The 16,283-nt window shown below is 35.7% G+C and overlaps 1 long non-coding RNA gene across 1 annotated transcript; it reads right to left on the bottom strand.

Moving 5' to 3' along the window:
• Window positions 1–1,156: 1,156 nt before the first annotated feature.
• LOC140743742 (uncharacterized) lies at window positions 1,157–16,157 on the bottom strand. The gene is made up of 2 exons (XR_012102508.1): window positions 15,984–16,157; window positions 1,157–10,265 (listed from the first exon to the last, which is right to left on the bottom strand). It is a non-coding gene; the product is annotated as an uncharacterized LOC140743742 (long non-coding RNA).
• Window positions 16,158–16,283: the final 126 nt, after the last annotated feature.

Raw genomic sequence — 16,283 nt, 5'->3', positions numbered from 1 at the left:
ATGGATATACTTAATAATTAGCATATTTATTTTTAACTTAAAAAAAAATTAACATTAAAAGGGCAATATTACGTTTAAAAGGTACATATAACCAAATATGCCTTTTAATTGTAAAAAATTGGGTAAAAATTTAAAATGATACGATGAAAAGGCACTTTTACTCGATTGTGCCTTTTCACTGCAAATAATTAGAATAAATACTTATAGTAAATTTTAGAATTAGTTCGTAATATTTATATTTTATACTTTGATGTGTATTTTATTATGTCCCTGCAGTGGTATTGTATAATATATAATATGCTGATAATGTATAATTGTTAGAAATAAATAATAGGGGTAAATAGAAAGGGCATAACTGCCAGTTGTGACTTTTCTTTCTAAGTTAATTGCTAGAGTATTGGTAGAAAAAAATAAGCACAATTGCCACATAAGCCTTTTATATTTAACGTACGTCAGTTATGCCTGTTCAATTAAATATATTAAAAATGAAAAGGTGAAATAACAGTCATATCTTACAATATGCCCTTTTATTGTAATAAAACTTAAAAAATGGTGTAGTTGTGCCTTTTAAGCTTATGCTATCTCTGTTAATTTTGTAGCTAAAAATCCACAAAAAATCAGGCAGATAGGCCTTTTTTCCCGATTCCGAATATATATATAACTCTTACCAAAAAAACTTACCAAAAAAATGTCAGTTGTGCCTTTTTTCGGTAACACGGCAATAATTGCCGACAAAGGTTGCCTACAACTAATCTATAATTATTATTTAAACTCTAATTAATATTTAAATATCAAGAGTAATATTTTTAGTTATCTAGTATAGCCCAAGAATTATGTTTTGAGATACTCCCTACTGGACGATAGATGGCGCTATCAATTGATTAAAATTATTTGCATTGGTGTATTACGCCTCTAATGATTAGCTATTCTAATATCGGTCGTTATTCGGATTTGGTTTATAATATGTTTATTATATGCGATTTCATTAGTTATGCCATATTTAATTTCTCTTCTAATAGTTTTCATATTGTTATATTTTTTTATTTACAAATCTACCCTTTGCTACCAGAAATGTAGGTAAGATGTGGGTATTCCTTTTAGTTATATTTTATGTATGGGTACTTTCAAAGGGGTAATAAGAAATAAAAGTCAAATAGAACATCAATTTTACTTTATTGAATAATTTATACAATGTTAGATTACAAATGATAAAGAAGATGAAATTAAAGTAACAGCATTGCACTGTGAAATGAAAGTGTAAACATTCAAAAAAGCTCCTAAAGTCGTATCGTAGGGATAAGCTAGCGTTTGGACATGTGGCGACCGCTACAATACATTATAATACCAATATACCAAATATAATATAAAGATGTTACAACATACTCGTTATTGCATGGTTACATAGATTCCTTGATGTTAACCTCTCATTACAATAGATTCCAAATATATCTACATCTTTATTTACAGCATGGGAATCATAAGAAGAAACAATAATATTAGTATTATAATCTAAACATATTTTTTCATGATAAATTACACATTTTTGAAAATTCCGACATTTAATTTCCATCGGTTATTAACTGTAATACACACAAGTAAGCGAAACATTAGCTGTACGTATAGAATAGCAAATTGTTTTAACAATTTTATTAGGTCCTATTTTCAAGTATTGTTCTTGTGGGTTATTATGCCGTGATGCTTGACTCGCATGTACGGACTTGTAATGCTATTGAACCACAAAGGATATCTTTTGTCGGATGATGAAATCGCATTACGATGCAGACACATACAGACAGTATAATACATTTTCTTTACAGTAATAGAGTCGGGGGCTTGTCGAGAAATAGGTAGGTAAATCGCTGTAATGTGACTTCAATTTCTTTGTGGCTCTAAAGTCATTTATAACGACTGGAAAATTCAATATCCACCGCAAATAACTTGAATGGAATGGAATGGAATGTTAATATTGTTAATTTATAGTAACACAAGCCATAGCTGTTATTCATTCATGCCTTAAATTCTGTTGTGACTTTTGCGGTTATGGATATTTAAATTTTTAAGATTATTAATGATAGCGTCGCCAATAATACAAACGATCTAGCCTCGTTATCAGTAAGATTAAAATTACGTTGCGTTATTTGAAATTTAAACTTGTTGCCATTATAGCTACCGGAGAGATTTGGACACGAAAGGTGATAGGAAATTTCTGTTATATTGTAGGTGATTATACAACTGTGTCCCTTATTAGGTATGTTTTAATGATGGTTCGTGGAAATATTTTTTACAATTAAAAAGTATTATCAGTGGTACTATCTCCAGCAAAAGTTCATGTGGAAACGGAAACTTGTATGTCAAGGCCACAAGATAATTTTTTGATAATAAATTATAGTTCTAGTATGGCAAGTTAGTCTAGGTGTGTATGTCATTTGCCAAATGTCTTACAATATTAGAATGGAATTTCTGAACGAGTGTTAGAATAGGTATACAAAATCGGTAGTTGAAGGCATCAAGTTTAAATACAAGGGACGCGAGAGATTTGGCCGTACAAAGCGATCGTAGTTTATCTTAACAGAATAAATGTAGGGCCTCGGTTACTGGACGCAGTGGATAACTAAAAAGAAGTCTGATCACCGACCGCAGTGCTCCCGGTACGTTAGTACCTGGCACTATATTCCGCAGCAGCCACTACCGACGGGATCGACACACCAACGCTGTTGTCAGAGTGGTATTGAGTCATTTTGATAACGAAGTTGCAAACATGTAGCCTCTCTTGATAAGTGGTTCCTACTGTGAGTTCGCGACCTACCTTTTGAGTAATATTTAATCTTGTATTAAATAGTGGTGTTAGAAGTTCCTAGTTTTAATATTATAATCGCAATCACAAAACGTCAAAAAAAGTTCTTTGATGTCAATTTGAATGTAGTATGTATGTGTATGTACCTATAAATATAATTGCCCTATCCCAACATGTGTATAAGACGACGAACATTTTAAAAATTACTAGGTAACGGTAGTAATTTTATTGCACGTGGGTCTTATTTTTTCGTCAAAATGTTCAATCTATTTCTCAACATTTGGCACACACATTTACAATTTGTGATGATTTACTAATAAAACCCAATACCACACGGACGCCAGCACAAATTACATGTCTCTATATTTATATTAAAACAAAATATAAAAAAAAAAATAACATAATATGAAGAAAACTAAGTGATAGTAGTTTGAATAGAATTTCCCATCGGAAGTTATATCATTTAAGTAAAGTGTCGTGCAGTTACATGAGTCCTGAAACCCGTCAATCATGAAATGGATATGTTGCACCTATCATATTTTATATTTAGCATAGCGAAGATAGCTGGTATTCGAAAAATACATGACATAATGTAGGTATCTTTTAATAACATTAGGGATTGGAATGTTAAAAACCGCAGAGTGTTTGTGACACTGTGTAAAACTCTTTAAACTTAAAATGGGAATCCTATCTTTAAAGATAATTAATAGCTTAGATCCGATCTGGCCACGGTTCCACCCTTTGAGATGCACCCTTTTTTGGGACAGCTTATAGGTTATCTATAATATAGTGACCGAAAGGGCGTATGCTTGTTATTTTAAATAAAACTGATAATTATATAACAAGGAGCACTTTTACATAACATTGATTAGGACGAATGGGACCCTTGCGCGGGAGAGTTTAAAATTTGTCCTTAATATAATATATCTGTTGGCCAATTAGTGAACCTATGTTACTTTAAAATACTATAGGAGCTAGAAAATGGCTTCAACCATTACACCTATTTATCTAATAATACTGGATGGACATTATAATAAATTATCGCGAAAATTCAGATTAGTTCATAAGATCTCATCTTTTTAGTATATACTATATATAAAGCCTTATGCTTAGTTCTTAAGATTTATATATTTGTAAGAAGTTAAGTAATTAGGTAACTAGAGAAATCGCTCATTCATCGACTTATCTTAAGTGATCAATTTAAGTAGAAATATAATTAGCGTTATTATTTAAACGCCCAAATAATTTTAAGCTCGTGTAACAAACTTGTGGCATAACTTGATTAAATATTACATTAGCTTTATCATTATAGCGATACAAAGTAATAGTAAAACAATATACGAGTACATTTTGTATACAATCTTAATACCGGGTTATACTAAAAAGCAAAAAATATTTTTATTTTATTAATCAATATACTTTGGATAACAATTTCCTTTAATAATTTTGTATTTCCAGACAAAATAATTTATTTATTTATAATTATGTTAATGGATATAAGTCGGCGCCAGAATATTTTGTGATAATATTCAATGTATTTATTATGAACACGCTTAAACCTGGACGGAGAGGGGGGTAAGTAAAATGGAAAATTAGACTACTGATAGAATGTATATTTACGACATAAAACTTGATAGATACATTGCGCCGCGGCGCCCCCTATAGGTGATACAGGTGGCGTTGTTCCGGCTCGTTGTACATCGGGAGCTTTGTAGGACAATGCAGCAGTTTTAACATATAATTATTGTGTCTATATCCGCATTGCAATAATTAGACAAGAATATCAAGCGCAATAGCGCGTAGAAGCACCTAAGTCGAAGGCGAAGTTGTATCCGGGTCCCATTATGGTTTCAGAACTCATGCGAACGGCAAGACCCTTCGTCTTAGCCAAATTACAAAGCAAAATATACATAGAAAACAAATTCAAGACGTCCGAAATCCAAACGGCATACGGACGTCGCCTAACTATAAATCTTAAAATAAATTAAATTTACAGATAAAATTACCAATACAGTTGTTTCCTAAAGACCATATTACATACAGTCTGTTTCTCATAACGGACATATCAGACTTCGTAATGAATTATAGGTATTGCTGTCCTAACTAAGACAGATTACTCAAGTTAATAGAAAAAATGTGATTCCGTCAGCGAAACCTATGTGGTTAAGTAACTACGATATTAATTTCATTCGATAAAATTACATAGAAACATAACCATCTAATAAGGACTCGTTTATGTGAGTCGAAAAGAAGTAGATAGTGTCTATTAAAGTACATGTTGCTCTGTCCCACTCTATCGTTATTAAATCGTTTCATGCCACCTCGTTCTAATTTTAATTTTTACGATTTGTAATTGGTAAAAAGAGCAAATCCACGCTCATTGAGTATTCCATATCCTTATGGTCATATTATCAATATTAAAAATTCAAATACAAATAAATTTATACATTAAATAAGTATTTATAGATGTCATTTAATATAGCTGGGTAAAAAACGATAACTTTTTTCAATATTTCAATATTTATGTATTAGGTGATTGTTCTTGAATTAATGTAAATTAACCTTGTCTATATGAAGTGTTTTGTTAGTGCTGAACCTCAAAAGCAAATCTATTCAAGATATAAAGTGGGAGCGAGCAAATATTTTTACACGTTTTTCGCACTGGGCCCGTGACTTATCTCGAATCTGTACATATACTACGTACATTTATAATGATATATTAACTAATAATACTGAGCGAAAATCATAATACGCCTAAATGAACATGGCGTAACTACAATTTTGGCCAACATGAGTATTATACAAAGGTGTGCTAATAGCCTCATGTACGGCAACAAGCCTTGGGGAAATATCCTTAATTAATCGTTTTCGTCACATCACCCATATTCGAATACAAATAAACAACTGGATGGTACTAAAAAGCTAACAAACGTGATTCATTCCAATAAAAGTGATTTTCAACCAAAAAAGTCGGTGAGAACTACTATCTTGTGAATAATATAATTGCAAATATTGTTGTGAAACAGCTGTAACACAAGGAATAATGTTTGACCGATATATATTCCATTAGACCAGTCACCTGGACCCGAGTGCTGTATATTAAAAGGATTTACACAACATGTATGTCTACTACATTTAAACATACAAATATATTGTAATATGGACACAATAAAGTTAAATGCAACAGCCTCGGTTACCCAAAACATATTACTATCCTTTTGTGGTGCAAAATTGATGCTAACGAATTGATTGTAGCATAATAAGATATCGTCCTTCGAGTTAAGTCACTTACGTTTTGTATTTGCGTTCATCTCGATGAGACCAGAATTTAACAACGCATTACGTCTTTATGTACCTACAATCATTTCTTTATTTCACCAGAAACTGATGATTCGTTTTAATCTAATATTGATCTTGAATCAGAAAAACAAAAGTGTCTGCTCATTCCATTATATTGTTATGCTAGTATTATTCCATGATGGACAGGCACCTTTAGGCAAAGACAAAGCTGTTCAGTGCCTTTTGTTTTTTATTTGTCAACCTTGCCCATTTTTGTTTACAAGCTATTGACGATCGATTATGAATAAACATACCTACATTCTGATATATTTTTCCAAAGACTGTTTTTCCAATAGTAGATACCGAGTCAACAATTTGAAAATAAACGATGGTTGAACCCCATCCGACCGTAACAGAAAGAAAGATACTAACATTAATTAACAAACACTTTAGTTTTCCCTTTTGTATCGTTTTTTAGGTACAATATTAGTCTAATGAGTAAATAATTCCCACGCCGTCCTCACCTAATCAGCTCTATACAAACAACTTCAATAAATTAGTTCTGCACCAAATGTAATTGCCAGTTAGATTTATCCTTACGGTAATTTCCAACAAATGCTGACACATATTTTGGTTGTGCAAGCAGATTGTACTCCTAATGACTCTTCTAGTCTACATGACTCTAAAATTCATTTCCTCTAAAACACCTGATATGAAGTTCTGCGTCTAAAGTGTCTGCCTGTTTTCTTCCAAACATGATAAAAGGTTGTAAATTTTGTAAGTACATATTTATACTAAATGACGTTCGAAAGAGGTACCGACAGACACTTTCGATGGTAAATAATTATATTGCCTTCAATAATCGTTTGTTATCGCCTCGCTTGATAACCTGCGCACCAAGAGATGCTGCTGTCACCTTCTGGCGCCTTTCCGTAGTTACGATATAATTATACGGGATCAGAAAATTGCTCCACTTAGCCGTCAGTCGCAAGACTTTTATTTTTAATTTCGATGAAACAGACATTTGAACCTATAAACAGTCATATTCGTTATGTATACTGAATGATTCGGTTCTTTTCAAGCTTCAGTAAAATTTGTTTGCTATTCCAGATCAATATAACTTTAAACGTTAATTCTATTTTTGCATTGCATTTTTTGCACCACAATCCATCTATTGAATGTCACGAGAAATCAACACGCTAATGCCTGGTTTACACGAGCAAGCATGAAGACTACCGTTCAGCCACCGACGGGAAGCGCGCGGCCATAGCTAACTACGTCGTGATAACCAGACGGAACTTATAACTAAAATCTGATTTCAATATCGAATACATGTATTGCCACAAACGTACACTTATAATAATTCTGAGACAATATATTGACAACTACGTGATAAAATCGAGAAGGAATGCTGAGGAGAATCTCGCGCCATTACAAATAGACGAAACCTTCAATCGGTCGAGTTACGTATTGCCTTTTCTTCTCGCTTTTCTAGGTTTATTAATTTATAATGACGGTATGATCAAGCGCCGGGAGAGTGAAGCTGGAGGTGGAAGCGGCATCACACCTCAGGACTATAAGTAAGTATAACTTGGGCTATAATTGCTATGACACCGATCACTTATTACCTAACATATAGACACATAAATTCACATTAATAATGGTTAAATATTCGAATTCGTTACTTAATATGATAATAATATATTTGGCAAAAACGTGCGCGTAGCGGCACGAGGGCGCCTTGCGATATTTGTTACGTTTCCGCTTCAATCCGAATACCTTGCCGTTACGATATTTCCCGGGGCCCGGGCGCCCGCGCCCCGTTACGCGCGCCTCTATCAATACTCGATTACAATCTCTACTGCACATCTACATTAAAATGTTACATATACGACAGCTCCTATTCTTCCTTGTATTAACCTAACGAATATAGAAAGTCGCGTCTATTCATTCTGGTTTAGCCATGGGTAACGAGTACAAGTTCGGCGGAAAAATATAAGGGACCACGAAACGGGAGGACTTAACCTATGCTTTCAATATCGCTACGCTACTCTACTCTAAATATAGGGCATAAATATGTCTTTTCGTCTAAATGTTTAACGCTATGAAATGTGTTAATGATATGATACAAATTATCTCAAAACTTTCTCGTCCTAATAAGAAACAATTAAAAACGAAGTACGCATGCTTTGCCATACTGACCGGGCATGTAGTTATGCAAGCCGATATTACCTCGACGAACTTATTCAGCTTAAATTAAAATTTGAATATTTAGAATAAGATAATTGCTTGAATAAGATAATTGATAATTTTCGCTAATTGAAGTAACACATTTATATATAATCAAAATATACACGCTGTCGGAGTAGTCTCATTAGTTACATCCAAATTACAAGTATACCACCTATACACAAATTACAATTATACCTATTCATAAATAAATATATGAGCAATTATCTTGATATGCTTTAAGATTCATTAATTAACTAATTTCATAAGAAACGTTTTAGAAGGTCACGACAGCGATAAAAAAATATTATCGCTCACATAATTACTTGCCTAACTGTACCGCTCGGAAATTTCGCCCGACTTTCAAAATCTGGCTAAGTTACTGGAACTTGGCTTAAGCTCGGGAATCTTGGTCGATTGCGTCTCTAGATAAACTCTCGGTTATGATAAATATGTAACAATGATAATGATAAATTCACTTGTTATCGGATATGTATGTATTTAAAGGCTACCGTCGTCGCGGTCAGCGACGGTTGCATAATCTCGCCAAGCAAGCGATAAACGACTCTTACAACAGTTTCTAAATGTTCAACATAGAGGAATAATAGCAAATTGCTTGACAGAACTAATTAAATATATAAAATTAGAAGTATTACTGAGTGATTTACGCTTGGTTTAAGAGGACTTGCTTGACAAAATTATTTTAATATCCAATAACCGCACACTCCGCTCTCCGTCGCTGATATTCACAATCGTCCGTATTCAATGAAACAAAGTATTTTAAAGCCGATTATAAATAAGTACACATATAACAGTCTAAACGCTATGTTTTATCTGTAAACTACGTTAAAATGATGCGCGTGGAACGGTATCCGAGGCTGTTACAAAACACACAGTAACTTGAAGGTGGTGTGCGGCGGTGGTACCGCTTTGCACGCTTATAACCATATAATGTTCACAACATATAACATAAATAACTTATAACTACATTCCAGGCTAGCGAGGCCGGCGACATTCGGTCCCGGCCTCGTCCTCCATTCATAAATCCTTCCTTATCGATACCGCATGCGTTCGAAAATCAATCCGATAGTGATCACATTCAAAGCCTATCATCCCGCCGAAGGGGCGATGCACAGCCTTCTGCGGCGAAACCAACCAACACGGCCGGGCGCAATGCAGCCCGGACCGAACGTGCGGGTCGCCGGTGGGCGCGACCCCAGGAGCACTCGTGTGCTAACGAATACGTTACATGCGCGTCGACAGTGGGACGCGTTCGTGTACCGCTCGGCGGTCACCTGCTAGTGGAGTGTCCTTGTCACTGGAGGCGACTAGCGGTACGGTGGTGCAGCGAAGGGCGCGCGGCCGCGCCGAGTGCGTCGGCGCACATTGCGGTGGGCGCGGCCTCCGGGCTCATGCTCGTGTTGGCCTCGCCGCGACCGTCATTCCCTCGAATTTGCTCCACACGTTATCGCGAAAGGAAATGAGTATAAGTACGAGTAGGCCTATTAATAAGACTAGTCCTTCTGTTACACTAAAATTATTCATATCCTTAGGTACACGTGTATCGAAATATAGAAAGTGTTCAAGCTGTATGTAAGCGTTCCGAATTTATTTACAAACGTGGAGGTCGAGGAAATCGCGGTCGCGGCAGGCGGATGTTAATTTTGTATCATCGTAGTGGAGAAGGTCATAGTATATTACTATTTATATATATATATGCTTCGTGACTGGTTACATCCACTGTCATTACGGAGAAATACATTTTGTATGTGATTAACGGTGATAAAACTAAGCACTTTTACAAGTTCATCGATGAGAGAAGACCATGAGGCTGGCGCAGGTTGGCAGTCGTTTAGCGTGGTCATTCACACGTGGCACAGTGGCGGCGAGCGCGCAGGCAGCCGGCCGCGCCACACAGCGTGCGCACCGCACGGCTCGGCCGTCTCGGCACCGCTCGCCTTATCTGAAACGCGCCATTAAACGACAGTATTAACGATCAGTTAAAACCAAATTTATTAAAAATATTGTCATTCACTAGTCGTTTTAGTAGATTGTGACACTGCCTTAGAAATAATGTTTTGCCATATCTCTTTTTATTTAGATATAATTACCTACAATTACTACATACAATAACATACAATTACCTACACCCACGCCGGGTGTTAAAGCTGTGACTTTGTTAAAATGATATAAAATCAAAAATAATTCCCATTTTGTTCACTTTCACCACAATTACTTTGTCTCAAAAAATTATTTTCACATGTAACGTGGTGTTGATCCGAGTGACAACTTCGTGACATATTCGTAGATATATTATGATAATTGCCACCCTTAAAACTGAAATTGCAGTTTTTGATAAATTTATAATCATTACTATGATCAGTTATAAGGCAGTTATTGAAACGAATAATGTAAATAAATTTAATTTTCGTCAACATGTCTAAGTAATACATAATAAACATGTAAACAAATACAACATCTGCTACGGTAGGTTCGGCAGCGGGGACCATCAAGCCATGCCGGACGCCATCTGCACATCAATCGCTAAACTCGAAAGGCCCTTCCTTGGAACGCTAGAACTTGCTCAAAATCTGTATAATTCGCGTCAAACTTTAGGCTTTCTTAAGAATATTCGGGAGATTGTGCACGTGGTATTGTCGAAAGCGTCCGTCATTTAATGTTCGCTGACGCCAGCAAGTTTGACGTTAACTATACCTAACGTAGAAAATTTTGGGCATTTTCATATAAACAAGCAGCGCTCCAAGTAATGTGGGTGGTAGACGAACTAACTTCAAACTCACCACAATATGCCAATCGTGTTTATTTATACATCAATCTAGAATTGTAATCGAGTCCGACCGAATTGTGATTCGTTGTTTCCTCGTCCCGAAATGCCAATTGTACTGAGTGTCGTCGTCTGACCCATGCCAATTCCTCTAACAGGACTGTACGCCGATCATTGTACCAAAAGAGAATTTTGAGGGCGACCTGTCAAACTGTAAGGAAATTTTGGTTGTCGATTCGAAAATGTTAGATATAAATTCGGGCGGACTCACAGTATCACGCAAGCGTAAGACTGCTACGACTGTGTAACATAAATTTTAAAGGTCGTGCGACATTTGTAGGGAGTCATCACATGCTAGTCAGTAATATCAACCACAGAGACACAAATTCTAAGTCCACAATAACAACTCACAACGTAACAAATAGGAACACAGAAGTTATCTGAGGTAATTTTGATGCTCGACGACGGAACGTTAGTATCGGTCGCGAGCTGGTTGCCAATCGAGTGGGACAGAACAAGAAACGTCACAGAAAACAGACACATACAACACAAAGGTGCCCACAGATCAATAACTCGGTGGAAAACGTTACACAGCCAGCGAGAATAACCATCGGTCGAAATCAGGCGAGGTTCAAAGACCGAGACGCTGTCATCGATATCATTCACGAGCACCTCCACTCTTAACACCCTTAGATACAAAATAATATCTTATTATAATAAAACAAGACAATCATTTTTCATTTAATATCATAAAACTTTTCGCTTATCATCAGTTGCATGTTCTTTTAATAATGTAGTGACTTTTATCATGGTAGTTATGGGGTGCAAGAAATGGCCGGTGCACGTGCTTTCTTCCTCTGAATAAGATCATGTTTCCCAATATATTTCTGATATGGTTATGAAATGCAGAATTTTGTATTTAAACAATTACTGTTTATATAGTTTGTAAGACCGGCGGGTATACATATAAGCCGCAGTTTCATCAACGTCCAGCTGAGCGAGATATCTGAGCCAATACCTAGGCTTCTGGACCTTGTTGACGATTTCTAATGCAAATCGGTTGAAAGCGTTGAATATGTGGAATAAGTAGACGTTATGACCAAAATGGTCTCAAATGCTTCACGAAATAATTTTTTCAGCATAATAGTGCTGTTAGCAATTAAGGCACAACTTCTGTTTGTGTGCTGCATTCTATATTTTTCGTAGCATCGCGATCTCAATACATGCTACGAGTCGAATTGAGTCGAGTCGTCTCGTCTTTTAAAGCTATTACCAGCATAAATTAATTTTTATTATTTTCGAATCGTGATTGCATTACTGTAAAAAGTTGCTGAAATGTAATACTCCAAAATGTGTAACTACAGTCGTCAACAAGGCCCCGAACTTGCAGTTCGAGTCGGTGATTTAATTAGCTTTCAGACATCACCGCTCCGCTGTGTTCCACGGAACATCGGTTCTAATGCCAGGATTACACAAGGCCAGTGAGACATACAAGGATAGCAAGATTATTAAACGGATGTAAACTAGGTAACGACTTATTCTTGCGTGCTTCAATATCTGTACTTATTTTTAGTTTACTATTTGCTTTAAAACTTATAACGTTTATTTTTAGTTCAAAAAGTCAATTTTGTTTCCGTGTCATCCATCTAATATCTCGATAGCTTAACTGCAATATAATCTGTTCTAAGTTGACGCACTGGCTTCTTGCAAGCATGGCATAAGGTACATGCATAATTTTATCTTATTTTCAACTTACACAGTGCTGGTGTGCGAATGATGTACTTCAACAACGACTGGAAGTACAAAATTCAAAATACCATTAATATGTCGCATTTATAAATTTTATATTATTTATATAAAAATAATAGGAGAAGTTGGTAGAATTAGTAGATAATTAGATACTCATAGAAATTACTTAAATATAAATGAAATAGAGCTTAATGATTATCTTACTTAGAATACAAGGGGAAAGAAAGAAAAATACCCTTTAATAAATAGAATTAAAGATATAGGTGGTTAGTTTTAAACGTCTACCTGCAATGATGAAATTTCTGGTGTGCAACTATTTTTCTGATTAATTTATTTTATCAATTTTATATATAAACTGGATATAAAGGAATATAAATGATTATATGCAATGATGAATATTAATATATTATTAAACAAATGAGGCACTTGTAAAATTTTGATGGGGATTTAAAACGATGTGTGTAAATGTGTGTGTAAAATTCATCGTGTTGTGCCGAGGCAGCAGCTCTGAGACTTATGATTAAGTTCTCATTTACTGTAGGGAGTCCAATATCCCACCAGACCAGTGGTCCAATCAATAAAATCATATAAAGTAAAAAAAATATTGTGTCCATATACATTTTAGGTAATTGAATAGAATATTGCATGTTACTGTACTTCTTAGAAAAAAATATGTAACTGATTATTTTATAAAAATGTCACTTGTCTTTCATAAAACCTTAAATTATATTGGTTTGTTGATAGATTTGTAGTATTTCACATCTTTTTCAATTTGCTTTTGTTGCTATTCTAGCGTTAATTGCTTTGCAGTAATGAAAAACAATTCATACAACAGTCTCTTTTAAAAAATATGTACGAGTATATCACCTCGTATAGATAAAGTTGTCACGATAATTAACCCACAAATCAATTTCAAAGCTCTATTAATAAACGCTTGGAAACGGCCTCCGCTGCGTTATATTTCCAAGTAGTCTGGTTATTTCTATTTTGGTGTCAGGAGTGTGAACTTGAACGCAAGCGAGGGAAGTGGCCCGCATTCTGCGTTCGTGAATTGCTAATGCTGGGACGAGGAGTCGACAACGGTGTAGTTTTGGAGCACGTGGCGCGAGGCGGCGTGACGTCACGGGCGCGGGACTGCGGGTATCGATCCCGCCCTCCGCATCCATTCACGCCGATCAGCACGTCGCCAACCTCACAAATGATTGTCGCTGTCATTGCCTCGGTAATGTGCTTAATTTCATCATCAAACGCAAATGTTACGTCTAACGGGAGGACGTATGTGCGAGAGTTAAGAAACTGTCACCGGTATCGGTTTGTTTCTATAAAAACCCAGTTTACGCTCCTTGAATAAAGGTAATAATCTTAAGGGCCAATATCCCAATCTCTCCTCCGCTAATATTTGATTGTACCTATTTCAAAACTTAGATTACTTTATAAGACTGCGTCTAAAAAAATAATCCCTTCTTTTCGCTGCATAAGTAAGGCCTTTGTCAAATCATGAAAATACATCGTAGACATCTCCACACGCCCAATACGATTATATCACGATAATTCTGATTTAAGAGAGTTCATCATATTCTTAATATTATGGAAGTAGTAAATCATAATCTTTATATTATGGAGTTAGTTCTTTCCTACGTTTATTTTGCCACTGTACATAGGGCAACGTTTGTCCTATAACTTATTGATGCATTATACAATACATCTTTTATATCACGAAAGACAAGTTAAACAATATTCAATACGAATACGCAAACAAAAGCAGAATCGAACTGGGTTATGTTAATAAATAATGGAGGAAGCGACGTTTATTCGCTTCGAGCTGCAATTTATGGATCCCATCCCGGGAGAGCTCTAGCTAACGGATAGCAGTGTCAATAACGGTATCGGTTGCAACGCTTTAATCCCCTGGGAGCCAATGAGACCTGTCTATTGAAAGTCGATTCTCGGCGCAAGGTGCTTGCTATTTCAAACGGCACTCTCTTAGCTATTGCATCGCGCGAAATGATTACACCAGTTTTCTTTTCAATTGCTTTAGAAGCTATGATTTCGCTTCTTTTTTATTCATTAATGAAATCATACTCATTGCACAATTTTAAAGCCTTTTATATGTAGACAATTTATAAACTTGTTTGCAGTCCAACTGAAAAGTATATTGCCGCTTTTCATACAATGATACTGAAATAAGGTAAATACGCAAAAGAAAACAGTTTCGTTCTTTCGCGAGACCTAAGCAGTTTGGCATTCAATGAAAACAAATCACTTTACTTATAATCGTGAACTTCCCGAAATAATATTTTTTTTTCTGGTATTTAATATAATACCCGAACATTAATAAGGATTCAGCATGACTGATATTAAAAAAATATAACGTAATTTACTTAAATTCTTATTAACTTTCTTCGATCGTAATGGTTTTTACAGTTATAAAAGGTGTCATAATGTTGTATTTAAGAAAAATAAGATTTATTCACTCTATTATTACGATTTATAAAGTGTACTTTAAGTGTCAAACTGCTAAAGTCTCGGATATTGTTATTATCAAAGACCGAAAAGCATTCAAGAGAAAACAAATTTAAAAAGGTATAGATTATGGAAGTAAATAAATGAATAGTGAACATGTTGATACTTTATTACCTTCTAGCAGTCCAGCCGAATGGTTGTCTAATAAAATGAAATGAATGTAATAATGACGCATTAATAAATTTATAAAAATATTTTAAATTATAAAGGATTTCGATGGATGGATGAGATGCGAATTTCTATGATGAATTAAAAAATGGATGACGAGGAAAGTCTTCTTATAAACAAAACGTTTTTACTAGGAAGTAGAAGAAACTCACTCCATAACTGTCTTAACTGTATAATAATATGGAAATTAAGAATGTGGTTTGAGTTTGAGCCTTACCATTGCCATGGCATACACGACATAGACTTATAATTGACTTGGGTAAGTATCTAAGGACAAGTTCTAAGGATACTGTTAGTGTACGGTGTTATGGAAGTTGATTGCCGTTATAGGTAAAATAGTGTTCTTCAACGTCGACTCAAAATCACTTTAATATTACTTTAAGTTTCGGGTAAAGGCTATTATGTTCGGTAAGGTTAGGTTGGCGGAGTGTGCGCGCTGAGATCGGGGCCACCCACCTGTTGGTCAGACGTCTGTCTCGATGGCCTCGACGGCGTGCAGGTGGTTGACTCGCACGTTGCAGAGGGCCCGCGGGCGCGCCGCCTCCGCGCGCTCGAGGCGCTGCGCGTCGAGAGCCCGCTGGCGCCGCGCCGCGCGCGCCGCTAGCATGGCCAGCTGCTTCTGCACCTCGTGCTGGCGGAGCTGCGACCGATCGTACCATTGAGATCGTTATCGTTCAGAGGGTTAACAATACAATTGAAAATGTGTTTTCTTTTTTGAAATGAAATGAAAGTAGATAACAGGTACGTCGCTAGTCC

This window comes from Epargyreus clarus, unplaced genomic scaffold, assembly GCF_041222505.1.
Source record: "Epargyreus clarus isolate Ecla_fem2 unplaced genomic scaffold, WU_Ecla_fem_2.2 ptg000007l, whole genome shotgun sequence".
NCBI classification, from domain to species: domain Eukaryota; kingdom Metazoa; phylum Arthropoda; class Insecta; order Lepidoptera; family Hesperiidae; genus Epargyreus; species Epargyreus clarus.
This window is presented reverse-complemented; position numbering and strand designations above follow the sequence as displayed.